Source organism: Panulirus ornatus, chromosome 19 (genome assembly GCF_036320965.1).
Source record: "Panulirus ornatus isolate Po-2019 chromosome 19, ASM3632096v1, whole genome shotgun sequence".
NCBI lineage: Eukaryota > Metazoa > Arthropoda > Malacostraca > Decapoda > Palinuridae > Panulirus > Panulirus ornatus.
The window spans coordinates 21,734,865-21,754,116 of record NC_092242.1 but is presented as its reverse complement, the minus strand read 5'-3'; the positions used below and the strand labels follow the sequence as shown (position 1 = coordinate 21,754,116).

Below are 19,252 nucleotides of genomic sequence, written 5' to 3'. Positions count from 1 at the left end.
CACAGACCTTTCCAATGTTTACTCCAGACGTTTCACATGCCCTGGTTCAGTCCACTGACAGCAGGTCGACCCCGGTATATCACATCGTTCCAATTCACTCTATTCCTTGCACGCCTCCCTCCCTCCTGCATGTTTAGGCCCCGATCGCTCAGAATCATTTTCGCTCCATCCTTCCACCTCCAATTTGGTCTCCCGCCTCTCCTTGTTTCCTTCACCTCTGACATATATATTCTCTTTGTCAATCTTTCCTCACTCGTTCTCTCCATATGTCCAAACCATTTCAGCACACCCTCTTCTGTCACCTCAACCACACTGTTTTCATTCCCACACATCTCTCTTACCCTTTCATTACTTACTCGATCAAACCACCATACACCACATATTGTCCTCAAACTTTTGATTTCCAACACATCCACCCTCCTCCGCACATCTCTATCTATAGCCCACGCCTCGCAACCATACAACATCGTTGGAACTACCATTCCTTCAAACATACCCATTTTCGCTCTCCGAGATAACGTTCTCTCCTTCCACACATTCTTCATCACTCTCAGAACCATCACCCCCTACCCCAACCTATAACTCACTTCCACTTCCATGGTTCTATTCACTGCTTAATCCACTCCCAGATATCTAAAACATTTCATTTCCTCCAATTTTTCTCCATTCAAACTCACATCCCAACTAACTTGTCCCTCAACCCTTCTGAACCTAATAACCTTGCTCCACAATGCTTTCACCGCCTCTTCTCTCTTCACCAAACCACTCTCCCTGACTCTCACTTTGCACACCACCACGACCAAAACATCCTACATCTGCCACTCTATCATCAGACACCTTCAACAAACCTTCAAAATTCTCGCTCCTCCTCACTTCATCCCTACCTGTTATCACTCCCCCCCCCCCCCCCTTGCTCCTTTACCGACAACATATCAAACTTTCACATAAAACACTGTGGCCCATCTGCAATTCAAGCACTTACAGATATCTCCAACCACTCTTGGCTATACATGAAAATCCCTGACATCGAGAAATTTGCTGATATACCACGTCTTAAATCACTACAAACCACCCAACTCCACCTTTTACTAGCGTATATCACATATATTCTCAGTATCCACACTCAGTGAAAAAAAAGATCAACAGAATTGATTAAAACATTCTGCTCTCACCCATACAGAATAGCTTTAGACCCAAGCACAACATACTTCACACAATATATCCTAGATGGCCTCAACCAACCATAGCCCCTCCCCCTCCTGCACAGTATTAGTGGCACTAGACATAAACAAAGCATTCTGCACTATCCCTACGATACATCCTCGCATAAATGATAATTAAACGCTACCCTTCACTACAATGACTAATAGTGATTGATCACTCTCCTAGCCAGTCATCAGGCAAGTCATTCACGGTGGCTTCACATCTCTACAGTGCAGTTCCCCAAGGGGCGATTATTTCTCCATTGTCAATCTTTTCTTACAAGACTTCCCACCACCTCTTGCAAACCTAACCATGAAGGTCCTTTGCTATGCAGACGACCTCACAGTCACATCACAACACCCTGACACCAAGTAGCAACACCCTGTGGGAGCCGTACTTGAAACCTTCTTTGATGCTTTCTAATGCCAAGTCACCGGCTGTTTTAAGTGTAAGATATAAGACTGTAATAGATTCTTGTTTCTAACCTCCGGTACGCCGTAGGTTCTGGCCTTTCTTATTAAACAGTTGAAAGTTTTACCTTCTGTTTAACACGAAGCCCTCGTTTTACTCAATGACAGGATCTCGTCTCTGACCTGGGCAGACGACAGGTTTTAGGATCTTGCATCACTAGAGTACACAAAAACTGAATTTACCAGGAAAAGGGCTGTTGATGTGTGCAGATGTTCAGTCATGTAGCATATAGCCCATCTGGACCACTTAGCTGTGTTGCTGACAGGCAAGACGGTGTTCTCTTTCCTCGATTTAGGACGATGATCAGCTTCCTCCATGTGTTCTTCAATATACATATATAATATATACAATATCAGACTCATGGAAAATCTAGTTCATGAAATTGATGTAAAATAATGCACAAAAGAATAAGAAAAAAATATTTATGAAATGTGGCACCAACACATTTAGGGACACTTGTGGCACACGTGTCCGTTATGTGGGGTAAGAGTGTGCTTCCCAAGTAGACCGGTATGGCCGAGAAATGACTGGACACAAACTACCGTAAGACATGCTACAGTTGAACCTTTTGCGTCTTTGAAAGTTTAGCACCTCCTATGTAGGCTTTAGCTGGGGAGGCAATTTAGTTTAGTTTGATAATAATTTCTGCGGAATAGCCATAGATAAATGCGTCCGAGTCATTTCGAGATTTGGTTACAAAATGACGTTGTGGGCCATCAATGTCCCTACCCATCTATTTGCCAAAAGCCATGAGAATCATGGACCGTTTCTCTCTTCACATGTGAGTGACGTGTGTAAACGGTTTCATCATGACTAATGACCAGCCGATTACCAATGAAGCCAATACACACATACACACTCACACACACACATTATATATATACATATATATATATATATATATATATATATATATATATATATATATATATATATATATATATATATATATATATATATATATATATTAGGTACAGTAGGGTTGAGGGTCAAGTCAATTGGGAGGTGAGTTTGAATGGAGAAAAACTGGAGGAAGTGAAGTGTTTTAGATATCTGGGAGTGGATCTGGCAGCGGATGGAACCATGGAAGCGGAAGTGGATCATAGGGTGGGGGAGGGGGCGAAAATTCTGGAAGCCTTGAAGAATGTGTGGAAGTCGAGAACTTTATCTCGGAAAGCAAAAATGAGTATGTTTGAAGGAATAGTGGTTCCAACAATGTTGTATGGTTGCGAGGCCTGGGCTATGGATAGAGTTGTGCGCAGGAGGATGGATGTGCTGGAAATGAGATGTTTGAGGACAATGTGTGGTGTGAGGTGGTTTGATCGAGTGAGTAACGTAAGGGTAAGAGAGATGTGTGGAAATAAAAAGAGCGTGGTTGAGAGAGCAGAAAAGGGTGTTTTGAAATGGTTTGGGCACATGGAGAGAATGAGTGAGGAAAGATTGACCAAGAGGATATATGTGTCGGAGGTGGAGGGAACGAGGAGAAGAGGGAGACCAAATTGGAGGTGGAAAGATAGAGTGAAAAAAGATTTTGTGTGATCGGGGCCTGAACATGCAGGAGGGTGAAAGGAGGGCAAGGAATAGAGTGAATTGGAGCGATGTGGTATACCGGGGTTGACGTGCTGTCAGTGGATTGAATCGGGGCATGTGAAGCGTCTGGGGTAAACCATGGAAAGCTGTGTAGGTATGTATATTTTGCGTGTGTGGACGTATGTATATACATGTGTATGGGGGTGGGTTGGGCCATTTCTTTCGTCTGTTTCCTTGCGCTACCTCGCAAACGCGGGAGACAGCGACAAAGCAAAAAAAAAAAATATATATATATATATATATATATATATATATATATGAAAGATGAAAGCCGGCAAGGCAGCAGGTTTGGATGGTATTGCAGTGGAATCTATAAAAAAAGGGGATGACTGTATTATTGACTGGTTGGTAAGGTTATTTAATGTATGTATGACTCATGGTGAGGTGCCTGAGGATTGGCGGAATGCGTGCATAGTGCCATTGTACAAAGGCAAAGGGGATAAGAGTGAGTGCTCAAATTACAGAGGTATAAGTTTGTTGAGTATTCCTGGTAAGTTATATGGGAGGGTATTGATTGAGAGGGTGAAGGCATGTACAGAGCATCAGATTGGGGAACAGCAGTGTGGTTTCAAAAGTGGTAGAGGATGTGTTGATCAGGTGTTTCCTTTGAAGAATGTATGTGAGAAATACTTAGGAAAGCAAATGGATTTGTATGTAGCATTTATGGATCTGGGGAAGGCATATGATAGAGTTGATAGAGATGCTCTGTGGAAGGTATTAAGAATATATGGTGTGGGAGGAAAGTTGTTATAAGCAGTGAAAAGTTTTTATCGAGGATGTAAGGCACGTGTACGTGTAGGAAGAGAGGAAAGTGATTGGTTCTCAGTGAATGTAGGTTTGCGGCAGGGGTGTGTGATGTCTCCATGGTTGTTTAATTTGTTTATGGATGGGGTTGTTAGGGAGGTGAATGCAAGAGTTTTGGAAAGAGGGGCAAGTATGAAGTCTGTTGTGGATGAAAGAGCTTGGGAAGTGAGTCAGTTGTTGTTCGCTGATGGTACAGCGCTGGTGGCTGATTCATGCGAGAAACTGCACAAGCTGGTGACTGAGTTTGTTAAAGTGTGTGAAAGAAGAAAGTTAAGAGTAAATGTGAATAAGAGCAAGGTAATTAGGTACAGTAGGGTTGAGGGTCAAGTCAATTGGGAGGCAAGTTTGAATGGAGAAAAACTGGAGGAAGTAAAGTGTTTTAGATATCTGGAAGTGGATCTGGCAGCGGATGGAACCATGGAAGCGGAAGTGGATCATAGGGTGGGGGTGGGGGCGAAAATTCAGGGAGCCTTGAAGAATGTGTGGAAGTCGAGAACATTATCTCGGAAAGCAAAAACGGGTATGTTTGAAGGAATAGTGGTTCCAACAATGTTGTATGGTTGCGAGGCGTGGGCTATGGATAGAGTTGTGCGCAGGAGAATGGATGTGCTGGAAATGAGATATTTGAGGACAATGTGTGGTGTGAGGTGGTTTGATCGAGTAAGTAACGTAAGGGTAAGAGAGATGTGTGGAAATAAAAAGAGCGTGGTTAGGAGAGCAGAAGAGGGTGTTTTGAAATGGTTTGGGCACATGGAGAGAATGAGTGAGGAAAGATTGACCAAGAGGATATATGTGTCGGAGGTGGAGGGAACGAGGAGAAGTGGGAGACCAAATTGGAGGTGGAAAGATGGAGTGAAAAAGATTTTGTGTGATCGGGGCCTGAACATGCAGGAGGGTGAAAGGAGGGCAAGGAATAGAGTGAATTGGATCGATGTGGTATACCGGGGTTGACGTGCTGTCAGTGGATTGAATCAGGGCATGTGAAGCGTCTGGGGTAAACCATAGAAAGCTGTGTAGGTATGTATATTTGCGTGTGTGGACGTATGAATGTACATGTGTATGGGGGTGGGTTGGGCCATTTCTTTCGTCTGTTTCCTTGCGCTACCTCGCAAACGCGTATATATATATATATATATTCTATCACATACTCCCACAACTCCTGTTTCAGGAGTATTGCTACTCCTTCCCTTGCTCTTGTCTTCTCACTAACCCCTGACTTCACTCCCCAGACATTTCCAAACCACTCTTCCCCTTTACCCTTGAGCTTCGTTTCACTCAGAGCCAAAAACATCCAGGTTCCTTTCCTCAAACATACTACCTATCTCTCCTTTTTTCACATCTTGGTTACATCCACACACATTTAGGCACCCCACTCTGAGCCTTCGAGGAGGATGATCACTCCCCGCGTGACTCCTTCTTCTGTTTCCCATTTTAGAAAGTTAATACAAGGAGGGGAGGATTTCCGGCCCCCCGCTCCCGTCCCCTCTAGTCGCTTTCTACGACACGCGAGGAATACGTGGGAAGTATTCTTTCACCCCTATCCCCAGGGATAATATACATATATATATACATATACACACACACACACATACACACACATACGCACATACACACACACACACACACACATACATATATATACATATGAAAAATGTAAGAAACAATTTAGAAAACAAACTTTTAGCTTGAAATGAATGAAAAAAATGAATGTCACATAATGGTTCAACCTCTGGCTATGGAAAAGGAAATGTACAATTTATTCACACAAACGTCAATAGCAGTTCTCATCAATTTCACCACTGTATCAATAAGCTTCAATGTCTAAGCTACATTTTCTACATTACACTATATTCTCATAAACATCCAAGCAACCAACTATTCTAGTTGATTCCTTTTCTTGTTCAACCCAGAGAGTGATTACCTGCATAAAACAACTATGGTAGCTTCCAGTCTATTCCACCTAAGTTAACAAAGTCTCTGGCAAAGCCACCACCAAAGCCTGGGAAGCTGTCAAACTCGGCAAAAATGTCATCAAAGTTGAAGTGGAAGGCATGGTTAAAGGGCTTTTCTCCTCCCCCAGTTTGCTTGTGTGTGTAGCCAGCATGACCCACCATGTCATATTCTTTTCTTTTATCATCATCAGAGAGCACTTCATATGCCTCTGCAATTTCTCTAAATTGGGAAGTATTCTTACTCCCCTATCCCCAGGGATATATATATATATATATATATATATATATATATATATATATATATATATATATATATATATATACATATATATATATATATATATATGAGTCATACATACATTGAATAACCTTACCAATTGAGTGAGAGATGTATAAAAGAAAGAGACAGGAGGTCAAGAGAAAGGTGCAAGAGGTGAAAAAATGGGCATATGAGAGTTGGGGTAAGAGAGTATCATTAAATTTTAGGGAGAATAAAAAGATGTTCTGGAAGGAGGTAAATAAAGTGCGTAAGAGGTGGTGTGCAAAGTGTGAGGGTTAGGGAAAATGATTTGGTAAACAGAGAAGAGGTAGTGAAAGCTTTGCGGAAGATGAAAGCCGGCAAGGCAGCAGGTTTGGATGGTATTGCAGTGGAATTTATTAAAGAAGGGGGTGACTGTATTGTTGACTGGTTGGTAAGGTTATTTAATGTATGTAATATATATATATATATATATATATATATATATATATATATATATATATATATATATATATATTATTTTTTTTTTTTCCGCTGTCTCCCGCGTTTGCGAGGTAGCGCAAGGAAACAGACGAAAGAAATGGCCCAACCCACCCCCATACACATGTATATACATACGTCCACACACGCAAATATACATACCTACACAGCTTTCCATGGTTTACCGACGCTTCACATGCCTTGATTCAATCCACTGACAGCACGTCAACCCCGGTATACCACATCGCTCCAATTCACTCTATTCCTTGCCCTCCTTTCACCCTCCTGCATGTTCAGGCCCCGATCACACAAAATCTTTTTCACTCCATCTTTCCACCTCCAATTTGGTCTCCCTCTTCTCCTCGTTCCCTCCACCTCCGACACATATATTCTCTTGGTCAATCTTTCCTCACTCATTCTCTCCATGTGCCCGAACCATTTCAAAACACCCTCCTCTGCTCTCTCAACCACGCTCTTTTTATTTCCACACATCTCTCTTACCCTTACGTTACTTACTCGATCAAACCACCTCACACCACACATTGTCCTCAAACATCTCATTTCCAGCACATCCATCCTCCTGCGCACAACTCTATCCATAGCCCACGCCTCGCAACCATACAACATTGTTGGAACCACTATTCCTTCAAACATACCCATTTTTGCTTTCCGAGATAATGTTCTCGACTTCCACACATTCTTCAAGGCTCCCAGAATTTTCGCCCCCTCCCCCACCCTATGATCCACTTCCGCTTCCATGGTTCCATCCGCTGCCAGATCCACTCCCAGATATCTAAAACACTTCACTTCCTCCAGTTTTTCTCCATTCAAACTCACCTCCCAATTGACTTGACCCTCAACCCTACTGTACCTAATAACCTTGCTCTTATTCACATTTACTCTTAACTTTCTTCTTTCACACACTTTACCAAACTCAGTCACCAGCTTCTGCAGTTTCTCACATGAATCAGCCACCAGCGCTGTATCATCAGCGAACAACAACTGACTCTCTTCCCAAGCTCTCTCATCCCCAACAGACTTCATACTTGCCCCTCTTTCCAAAGCTCTTGCATTCACCTCCCTAACAACCCCATCCATAAACAAATTAAACAACCATGGAGACATCACACACCCCTGCCACAAACCTACATTCACTGAGAACCAATCACCTTCCTCTCTTCCTACACGTACACATGCCTTACATCCTCGATAAAAACTTTTCACTGCTTCTAACAACTTGCCTCCCACACCATATATTCTTAATACCTTCCACAGAGCATCTCTATCAACTCTATCATATGCCTTCTCCAGATCCATAAATGCTACATACAAATCCATTTGCTTTTCTAAGTATTTCTCACATACATTCTTCAAAGCAAACACCTGATCCACACATCCTCTACCACTTCTGAAACCACACTGCTCTTCCCCAATCTGATGCTCTGTACATGCCTTCACCCTCTCAATCAATATCCTCCCATATAATTTACCAGGAATACTCAACAAACTTATACCTCTGTAATTTGAGCACTCACTCTTATCCCCTTTGCCTTTGTACAATGGCACTATGCACGCATTCCGCCAATCCTTAGGCACCTCACCATGAGTCATACATACATTAAATAACCTTACCAACCAGTCAACAATACAGTCACCCCCTTTTTTAATAAATTCCACTGCAGTACCATCCAAACCTGCTGCCTTGCCGGCTTTCATCTTCCGCAAAGCTTTTACTACCTCTTCTCTGTTTACCAAATCATTTTCATTAACCCTCTCACTTTGCACACCACCTCGACCAAAACACCCTATATCTGCCACTCTATCATCAAACACATTATTGTTATTATTTTGCTTTGTGGCTGTCTCCCGCGTTTGCGAGGTAGCGCAAGGAAACAGACGAAAGAAATGGCACAACCCACCCCCATACACAATGTACACACACACACGCCCACACACGCAAATATACATACCTATACATCTCAATGTACACATATATATACACACACAGACACATACATATATATACCCATGCACACAATTCACACTGCCTGCCCCTATTTATTCCCATCGCCACCTCGCCACACATGGAATACCATCCCCCTCCCCCCTCATGTGTGCGAGGTAGCACTAGGAAAAGACAACAAAGGCCCCGACACATATATCCTCTTGGTCAATCTTTCCTCACTCATTCTCTCCATGTGCCCAAACCACTTCAAAACACCCTCTTCTGCTCTCTCAACCACGCTCTTTTTATTTCCACACATCTCTCTTACCCTTACGTTACTCACTCGATCAAACCACCTCACACCACACATTGTCCTCAAACATCTCATTTCCAGCACATCCATCCTCCTGCGCACAACTCTATCCATAGCCCACGCCTCGCAACCATACAACATTGCTGGAACCACTATTCCTTCAAACATACCCATTTTTGCTTTCCGAGATAATGTTCTCGACTTCCACACATTCTTCAAGGCCCCCAGAATTTTCGCCCCCTCCCCCACCCTATGATCCACTTCCGCTTCCATGGTTCCATCCGCTGCCAGATCCACTCCCAGATATCTAAAACACTTCACTTCCTCCAGTTTTTCTCCATTCAAACTCACCTCCCAATTGACTTGACCCTCAACCCTACTGTACCTAATAACCTTGCTCTTATTCACATTTACTCTTAACTTTCTTCTTCCACACACTTTACCAAACTCAGTCACCAGCTTCTGCAGTTTCTCACATGAATCAGCCACCAGCGATGTATCATCAGCGAACAACAACTGACTCACTTCCCAAGCTCTCTCATCCCCAACAGACTTCATACTTGCCCCTCTTTCCAAAACTCTTGCATTTACCTCCCTAACAACCCCATCCATAAACAAATTAAACAACCATGGAGACATCACACACCCCTGCCGCAAACCTACATTCACTGAGAACCAATCACTTTCCTCTCTTCCTACACGTACACATGCCTTACATCCTCGATAAAAACTTTTCACTGCTTCTAACAACTTGCCTCCCACACCATATATTCTTAATACCTTCCACAGAGCATCTCTATCAACTCTATCATATGCCTTCTCCAGATCCATAAATGCTACATACAAATCCATTTGCTTTTCTAAGTATTTCTCACATACATTCTTCAAAGCAAACACCTGATCCACACATCCTCTACCACTTCTGAAACCACACTGCTCTTCCCCAATCTGATGCTCTGTACATGCCTTCACCCTCTCAATCAATACCCTCCCATATAATTTACCAGGAATACTCAACAAACTTATACCTCTGTAATTTGAGCACTCACTCTTATCCCCTTTGCCTTTGTACAATGGCACTATGCACGCATTCCGCCAATCCTCAGGCACCTCACCATGAGTCATACATACATTAAATAACCTTACCAACCAGTCAACAATACAGTCACCCCCTTTTTTAATAAATTCCACTGCAATACCATCCAAACCTGCTGCCTTGCCGGCTTTCATCTTCCGCAAAGCTTTCACTACCTCTTCTCTGTTTACCAAATCATTTTCCCTAACCCTCTCACTTTGCACACCACCTCGACCAAAACACCCTATATCCGCCACTCTATCATCAAACACATTCAACAAACCTTCAAAATACTCACTCCATCTCCTTCTCACATCACCACTACTTGTTATCACCTCCCCATTTGCGCCCTTCACTGAAGTTCCCATTTGCTCCCTTGTCTTACGCACTTTATTTACCTCCTTCCAGAACATCTTTTTATTCTCCCTAAAATTTAATGATACTCTCTCACCCCAACTCTCATTTGCCCTTTTTTTTCACCTCTTGCACCTTTCTCTTGACCTCCTGTCTCTTTCTTTTATACATCTCCCACTCAATTGCATTTTTTCCCTGCAAAAATCGTCCAAATGCCTCTCTCTTCTCTTTCACTAATACTCTTACTTCTTCATCCAACCACTCACTACCCTTTCTAATCAACCCACCTCCCACTCTTCTCATGCCACAAGCATCTTTTGCGCAATCCATCACTGATTCCCTAAATACATCCCATATATATATATATATATATATATATATATATATATATATATATATATATATATATATATATATTTCATACCACTCGCCATATATATTGGAAAGGATCACAATTTTGCGCGTGATCAAGGCATTCCTATGAGTCACGTGTTTCATTTTCCCCGTGGACTCATAGAAGTGGTAGAGGATGTGTGGATCAGGTGTTTGCTTTGAAGAATGTATGTGAGAAATACTTAGAAAAGCAAATGGATTTGTATGTAGCATTTATGGATCTGGAGAAGGCATATGATAGAGTTGATAGAGATGCTCTGTGGAAGGTATTAAGAATATATGGTGTGGGAGGCAAGTTGTGAGAAGCAGTGAAAAGTTTTTATCGAGGATGTAAGGCATGTGTACGTGTAGGAAGAGAGGAAAGTGATTGGTTCTCAGTGAATGTAGGATTGCGGCAGGGGTGTGTGATGTCTCCATGGTTGTTTAATTTGTTTATGGATGGGGTTGTTAGGGAGGTGAATGCAAGAGTTTTGGAAAGAGGGGCAAGTATGAAGTCTGTTGGGGATGAGAGAGCTTGGGAAGTGAGTCAGTTGTTGTTCGCTGATGATACAGCGCTGGTGGGTGATTCATGTGAGAAACTGCAGAAGCTGGTGACTGAGTTTGGTAAAGTGTGTGAAAGAAGAAAGTTAAGAGTAAATGTGAATAAGAGCAAGGTTATTAGGTACAGTAGGGTTGAGGGTCAAGTCAATTTGGAGGTAAGTTTGAATGGAGAAAAACTGGAGAAAGTAAAGTGTTTTAGATATCTGGGAGTGGATCTGGCAGCGGATGGAACCATGGAAGCGGAAGTGGATCATCGGGTGGGGGAGGAGGCGAAAATCCTGGGAGCCTTGAAGAATGTGTGGAAGTCGAGAAAATTATCTCGGAAAGCAAAAATGGGTATGTTTGAAGGAATAGTGGTTCCAACAATGTTGTATGGTTGCGAGGCGTTAGCTATGTACCCGGTAGAGTTGTGCGCAGGAGGATGGATGTGCTGGAAATGAGATGTTTGAGGACAATGTGTGGTGTGAGGTGGTTTGATCGAGTAAGTAACGTAAGGGTAAGATTAATGTGTGGAAATAAAAAGAGCGTAGTTGAGAGAGCAGAAGAGGGTGTTTTGAAATGGTTTGGGCACATGGAAAGAATGAGTGCGGAAAGATTGACCAAGAGGATATATGTGTCGGGGGTGGAGGGAACAAGGAGAAGTGGGAGACCAAATTGGAGGTGGAAAGATGGAGTGAAAAAGATTTTGTGTGATCGGGGCCTGAACATGCAGGAGGGTGAAAGGAGGGCAAGGAATAGAGTGAATTGGATCGATGTGGTATACCGGGGTTGACGTGCTGTCAGTGGATTGAATCAGGGCATGTGAAGCGTCTAGGGTGAACCATGGAAAGCTGTGTAGGTATGTATATTTGCGTGTGTGGACGTATGTATATACATGTGTATGGGGGTGGGTTGGGCCATTTCTTTCGTCTGTTTCCTTGCGCTACCTCGCAAACGCGGGAGACAGCGACAAAGGAAAGAAAAAAAAAACGTGTATTACATTTAACTGAGCTTGTTTTCAGAAAAGGCTGGCATATTTTGAAACATTATTTCAGTGAGACCCCTACAAAAAAAAAGTATTCATTTCCAGACTTCAAAGAAAAAAGATCTTGCTCTAAGATAAGGTACTAGACTTGTACGAAAGGTACTAGACTGGTACGAAACATACTCGTCTTTGACAACGCTGAGCTTGCGAGATGAACCTGAAAATGTGTTCGAATCCTGTACTAGGTAAAGTTTCAGTGAAGTTACTGGAATTTTGGGTAGATAGTTTCAGTGACGTTAATGAAATTTTGGGCAGAATCGATATACTAAGTACATCCTGAATCTCATGAAAAGGAAAATTCACTCTGACTTTCATTAAGTATACCAACTTGTAACGAGAGAAATAACGTGAGTTACGTGGAAAGTGTTCGGAGGCGGCGGTGTCTATAGCGATAGTACAGTATTAAGACGGTACATCATCCGTAGGCTTACAGGACTAAAGGTGTTAACTATTACATTAAACAACCCAGAGTCCACAGTGTAATATGTTGATATTTGACGTGGTAGAATACATACAATCCTCGAAATTAAATCTGCTGACATTCGCAGTAAGTATGTGTTGCCTTAAGGAGACATTCAAGCAACTTAGTTACAGTTGTTAAATATAAAACATTTTACCTTAAAAAAAATCAAAAACTATTGGGAAAGGTGACACCGCAGCGCAAAGAGCATTGGAGTACGAATGATTCTTGCTAGAATTATCCAGTAGATAGTGAACACCTGAAAAGGTTATGGTGTGAACATATTATAGGAGATATTTGATTTATAAAAGACCTTAACAGCAATTAACCATAAATCGCACGGAAGCAAAATTTCTTCACCTGTGGCCCTTTGGGTCGGGTCAACTAGGAAATTGCTCCTGCTCAATGGGGTTCCGGGGTTACTGGGTAGGAACACTTATCCTCTCGATTACTATAGGTTAGGCTAGTTTCGTTAGATAGGGACATTCGTTAGATAGGGGCTTTTATCCCAGAAACGATTCTTGCGGGAGAAATGAGTGAAAATCGCTCGAATCAAATATCTGGAAAAAACATCGCTTTCGAAAAAAATCTGTGGGGCGTAATCTAAATTTACCCTGGGAAAATAGGTTAATCTTAAAAGTCAATAGGATTTAAGAAAAGCCATCTTACCCATCCATGGTAGTTGAGATGTTTAGTAGATATATGTCGCCTTAAATTTGTCCGCCGCTTGTGACGTCTGCTTTGGTCGAGGAGCGGCATAACAAGCAACTGGCTCTGTCGTCTGTTTGTTGACATTTGTCGGCATTCAGCACGATGCATATCCACGGGTGTGAAGGGTATATTTCGAGTAAAATGTTGAATATGTATATAAAAATCAACCACTGTAGAGGTTATACGTAGTATTCATAAATTCTCATGGATTTCTATGTTTCACGTACATTTTTACGTTATGAAACCCCACATTTTGACTGATATACCGCTCATCATATTTGATGATTTAGAATAAACGAAAATTCTCCCAAATCACCATATTATTCTTTTTTTTAATATCAACACAAAGCACAAGCATTGTAGAACAAAATCACTCAGTATCTGATATTCGTTTCAGTTTATGGGTATGCAGTGACATTTTAATCAAGGTATGATTTTCTTCAAGGGCAATGATAGATAAAGGGGATAATAACCCCCCATTGGATAAGTTAGCCTTTTCCTTGGGTTACCAAGGCTTTAGATTTCAGTTATATTTCAGTATTTCATTAAAATTCTGTGGGTTAACAAGTTATTAGATTTCAGATATTTCAGTGATTCACTCATTTTGTGCTCGACTGCGGTCTTGCTGAATATTCATTGGCTTATAATGTTCTCTGGCTGTGGTAAGATTTGCATTTTGAAAATGATTAAGAAGTAAATTTAACTATCATACTGATACTTCATAAGTTATCTATTGTCGATCACGTGTTGGATTTTTCACAGGATATAAGTAATGATGTCAAGGTATATGAAATAATCATCTGTTTCTTTTAAGTTACTTCAATATTTGTTATTAGCAACAGTCGGAAATACCTTGGAGAAATATAGATAAGTTGAAATCATGTTGGATCTTTCCAGATTTTCATCTCTTGATATTTGCCATATAAAAAGTGGATGAAGGTAATTATAGCTTTGTTGGCTAGCTCTAGGTGTAACCATGCCAAAAAAGGATATACACTACTGCTTCAGGAGGCCCGCTGAAATAGCATATGGACTTTTAAAGAAGCACATATCAGTGAACCCCATACTCTTGATAGAATTGGCACCCCTGCTGCAAACCGACATTCACTGAGAACCAATCACTTTCCTCTCGTCCTACTCGTACACATGCCTTACATCCTCAATAAAAACTTTTCACTGCTTCTAGCAACTTGCCTCCCACACCATATATTCTAAATACATTCCACAGAGCATCTCTATCAGTATCATATTCCTACTCCAGATCCATAAATGCTACATACAAATCCATTTGTTTTTCTAAGTATTTCTCACATACATTCTTCGAGGCAAACATCTGATCCACACATCCTATACCACTTCTGAAACCACAATGCTCTTCCCCACTCTGATGTGCTGTACATGGTTTCACCCTCGCAATCCGTACCCTCCCATATAATTTCCCAGGAATACTCAGCAAACTTCTTTTCTTTCTTTCATACTATTCGCTATTTCCCGCGTTAGCGAGGTAGCGTTAAGAACAGAGGACTGGGCCTTTGAGGGAATATCCTCACCTGGCCACCTTCTCTGTTCCTCCTTTTATCCCCTTTGCCTTTGTACAGTGGCACTGCATGCATTCTGCCAATCCTCAGGCACTTCACCATGAGCCATAAATACATTAGATATTCTTACCAACCACTCAACAAGACAGTCACCCCCTTTTTTAATGAATTCCACTGCAATACCATCCAAACCCACCACCTTGCCGGCTTTCATCTTCCACAAAGCTTTTACTACCTCTTCTCTGTTTACCAAATCATTCTCTCTAACCCTATCACTTCGCACACCACCTTGACCAAAACACCTTATATCTGCCACTCTACCCTCTAACGCATTCAACAAACCTTCAAAATACTCACTCCATCTCCTTCATGCATCACCACTACTTGTTATTACATCCCCATTATCCCCCTTCACCAAAGTTCCCATTTGTTCTCTTGTCTTATGCACTTTATTTACCTTCTTCCAAAACATCTTTTTATTCTCCCTAAGATTTAATGATACTCTCTCACCCCAACTCTTGTTCGCTCTCTTTTTCACATCTTCCACCTTTCTCTTGACCTCCTGTCTCATTCTTTTATACATCTCTTAGTCATGTGCACTATTTCCCTGCAGAAATTGTCCAAATGCCTCTCTCTTCTCTTTCTCTAATAATCGTACTTCTTCATCCCACCATTCACTACCCTTTCTAATCTGCCCACCTCCCATGCTTCTCATGCCACAAGCATCTTTTGCACAAGCCATCACTGCTTCCCTAAATACATTCCATTCCTCCCCCACTCCCCTTACGTCCTTTGCTCTCATCTTTTTCCATTCTGCGCTCAGTCTCTCCTGGTACTTCCTCACACAAGTCTCCTTCCCAAGCTCTCTTACTCTCACCACTCTCTTCACCCTTACATTCTCTCATCTTTTCTGGAAACCTCTACTGCTACCTCAGTAATGCGGGAAATGGTGATAAAGTACAAAGAAGTTATATACAGGTTAAGCATCCCTAATCTGAAAATCTGAAATCTGAAATGCTTCAAAATCGGATTTTTTTTGAGTTGCGACATGATGTTACAGGTGGAAAATTCCACATCTGACTTCACTTGCCCATGCTTAGCTCTTACACTTTGTTGGTACCAGTAAGTTACAAACCATTGTCACAGCCAGACCTGTGTGCATTGCTCATTGTGTTTTTTGCTTACTGTCTGCTCTGTGGTACAAAGATTTTGTTGAAAATGTTTAAAATGCCCCTAGAGTCCATCAGTAAGCTGGAAGAAGTGGATATCGAAGAAGTTTTTAACCGATAATGAGGCTTCATTTATTCATTCACTGATTGATAGTGAAATAATTGAATTGGTTCTGAATCAAGGTGATATTGATGATAGATACGATGAAGATGATTTAGTTAACACTGTGGAAAAAGTGCCTATAGATGACATGGTGAAAATGTGTTATAGATTTATTGAAGGATTAGAGCAGTTTGCATTCATAATAAAACAAGAACTCATGATAGTTTATAAAATCAAACAGAGACTCCTAAGACAAAAATCATTGTTAATGAGGCTAATGACTCTGGAGGAAACATTTAAAAAAGCCATCCAGCAGAATGCCTCCTCAATCCTAGGGGACCCACTTCATGATCCCTCAATTTTTCTGATGTTCCCTCTCATGATGTCAACATTGATGTACCCTCCCCCTCATGTTTCTCAAGCCTTATGTAGTTCTAGTTTTTGTTCCTACATTTATCTTCTTTTGTAAGCAGATATCACTTTTTGTTGGTAAGTTCAACATTATTTTCATGTAAAATCTGAATTTCATCTCCCCCTTTAAATGCTATGTTTGAGCCTAACATGAGCAGCAACATTATTGTGTTGAAATTTTTCTCACACTTAGTTTTCATTACATTATCAAAGATTAAAACCTTAATTGTTTTTATATATCAAATTCAACCTAGAAAACTGAATACATTGTACTGTAACCTTTTGATAAAAACACAGTATCATAGGTAGAAATAGAAAACTTGCTGTTGTTTGTTGTTATTTTTTAACAGCGAATACAGGTACTTTGCTGATGCTTCTGTGTTGCATAGTTACCCAAAACACATTAATTTTTTCCTTGTATTAATGGTATTTCATATTTTTTTTAGTTTTAAGTACTTATGTGTGAATAAGTGTAAGAAAATGATTGCTTATCAGTGGCATATAAATTCAGTCAGGAATGAAAGCGATGCCAAACAGCCAGAGATTATCCAAATGGGTGGCTGCCATTGTGACACCTTAGCTATCTAATGATTCATTGTTACTCCAACTTTGTTTCATGCACAAAATCATTAAAAGTGTTGTATGAATTACCTTCAGGCTAAGTGTATAAGGTGTATATAAAACATAAATGGATTTTGTGTTTAGACTTGGGTCCCATCCCTAAGATATCTCATATGGATGTGCAAATAGTCCAAAATCTGAAAAAAATCAAAATCTGAAACACTATTGTCCCAGGCATTTTAGATAAGGGATGCTCAACCTTGTATTTACGCATGGCCTTAATGTAATGGGATGACCTTAATTAGAGAAATCAGTTGCTCATGCTATTTTAGTGGGGAAATATGAAGTTAGCCCTGGAGCCCTAATTCTAGGTACAGGTTGAATGTCTTTAATCCAGCACCCTTGGGACCTGTCCATTGCTGGACCACAGAAAATGCCAGAAAATAGAAATTGACCCCTAAGGGAGTCCCCTATGTAAACATATGCCCAACCCCTAGTCTTGCCAGCTCATTCCACATACATATTGCTGTGTTATCAAAGATAGAACAAAGCTTACAATAGGAAATAATACAACCATTAATGCTTCCAAACAAGGTTTTTTTTATTGTTACACCAGATTGCATTGTGGCATGCGCCGCCAGTACAGGGCAGATTCATCAGCATTATGCAGTTGTTCTTGGGCTAAGTTTTCTGCTTCAACTTACTGTGCAATTTCATCTGCAAATGTTGTCGTAACTTTATGTTGAGCTGTTAATGTAACAAATGACCATAGGCTGGTAGTTGGCTCTGGTTGACTCTTGTTACTGTTGTTTTATTGTTATTGTCGAGGCAGCCAGCCTGCGCTGCATCAGTCCCAGCCAGGCAGCCAGCTCATACACTTTCTCTTGCTCTGTTCATACTGCTGTTGGTTGTTTGATAGAGAATCAGAGTTTTTTCGATTTTAATACAACCTTGTGCTACAAGCTTCCATTTCAGCACTATGCTTTTTGCTGCACTCGCTGTGTACTGAAATTCCATGTCTCCACTCGAACTTTTATAACCACCCTTGCGAATATTTACAGTCATGGTCTAGCTATAGTTATCTATGAAAAACTTTGGCTTGCTCAGTGAGCATCTCCCCAGAAATGCTTACACCTTCAGTATTGGGAGCTTAAACCATTTTATAGGTGTACTTTCTAATTCTGTATTCCTGGCACCTTTCAAAGTTTTTCAAAACTTTAAACTTTTCTGGCTTTTATATTCAGCAAAAAAAATGGATATGAGAAATTGACAGGACTTAATGGCTCGGCTGCAGTGTAAGCAGATTTTGGTGCCTTAACCTGGTGGCATATTCATAAACTAATAGCAGTAGATTCAAAATGTGCCAGATCACAGGGCACTGAATTAGAGAGAGACAACCTGTACCCTTGAGAGTATAATTATTTCACAGGACACTGCCTTAGAAATGCTTTTTGTTCTTTGATACATTTAATTTTATTTGTTGAGGCATTAAAGGCTGCACTGGAGTTCACTAGTTTTGGAGAGATATTGCCATGGCCACTCCCTTGAGGGATTTCCAGAATGGAACAGGCATTAGAGATATAAATATATAGATAAGGTATATCGATCTTTTATCCCTGGGGATAGGGGAGAAAGAATACTCCCCACGTATTCCCTGCGTGTCGTAGAAGGCGACTAAAAGGGGAGGGAGCGGGTGGCTGGAAATCCTCCCCTTTCTTGTTTTTTTTTAATTTTCCAAAAGAAGGAACAGAGAAGGGGGTCAGGTGAGGATATTCCCTCTAAGGCCCAGTTCTCTGTTCTTAATGCTACCTCGCTAACGCGGGAAATGGCAAATAGTATGAAAAAAAAAAAAAAATATCAATCTTAATTTAGTACTATCTTGCAGAGCTGAAGTCC

At 41.1% G+C, this 19,252-nt stretch overlaps 1 protein-coding gene across 1 annotated transcript in view; it reads left to right on the top strand.

The window, feature by feature from the left end:
* Positions 1 to 12,776: 12,776 nt before the first annotated feature.
* Dcr-2 (Endoribonuclease Dcr-2) overlaps positions 12,777 to 19,252 on the top strand; it is a 173,398-nt gene continuing 166,922 nt past the window's right edge. The window contains 1 exon segment of the mRNA XM_071673744.1: positions 12,777 to 12,950. The gene's annotated coding sequence lies outside the window, so the exon portion shown is untranslated.